This window comes from Camelina sativa, chromosome 16 (genome assembly GCF_030686135.1).
Source record: "Camelina sativa cultivar CO46 ecotype springtype chromosome 16, ASM3068613v1".
Taxonomy (NCBI): Eukaryota; Viridiplantae; Streptophyta; class Magnoliopsida; order Brassicales; family Brassicaceae; genus Camelina; species Camelina sativa.
This window is the reverse complement of record NC_141895.1, coordinates 14407579-14408449: the sequence shown is the minus strand read 5'-3', so window position 1 is coordinate 14408449 and position 871 is coordinate 14407579.

Below are 871 nucleotides of genomic sequence, written 5' to 3'. Positions count from 1 at the left end.
ACATCAGTTTTTTTTTCCTAGGTGGACACATAATTATCTTCTTCTTTCTATCATCCACTTCTTCTTCTTTCTCTCGATTCGATATCAATAGTACTCGGTTTCTACTTCTTTAAAATTAATTTTGCGTTCACATATATATTTATTAGAAATCGATTAAGGAAGCTTCACGCATCTGAAGACCTTCTTGCTGACAGCAAGTCGAGTTGACCTCAAGCCCCATAAAGCAGATGTCGGGTATTGCAAGCTGTTCGCGGACTGTGGCACGAGTCTCACTTCCGAGAGGAACTGACTGTTAAACAATTCCCCACTATCCAGGACGCGTTGCACCGAGCTTCGAACTAGATAGTTGTGGAACGAGACAAGGCTGCCGCCACTCAAAAGTATAAGGTCGCTTCCAAGCCACCGTTCAAAACACTGCTCGGGATGGGAAAATTTGCAGTGGATAAGTATCCACAAAAGGGTTCTGTAACGACCCGTTTCCACCGCACCGGCGATACGTATGCTTTACGAGTCGCGGTATGATACCAGGGTCAATAGCAGTACACTAAAGGGTCGATAGCGATACAACCAGAGGGTCGATAGCGGTACGCTAACGGGTCAAGAGCGGTACGACCAAAGGGTCGATAGAGGTACGACCAGAGGGTCAATAGCGGTACGCTAACGGATCGATAGCGGTATGACCAAAGGGTCGATAACGGTATGGCAGAGGGTCGATAATGGTATGCTAACAGGTCGGTAGCGGTACGACTAGAGGGTCGATAGTCGTTCGTCCAGAGGGTCGATGGCGGTACGCTGATGGGACGGTATTAGGACAATCATCATGACGGTATCAGGACAATATCAAGACGGTATCAGGACATACACCGTATGG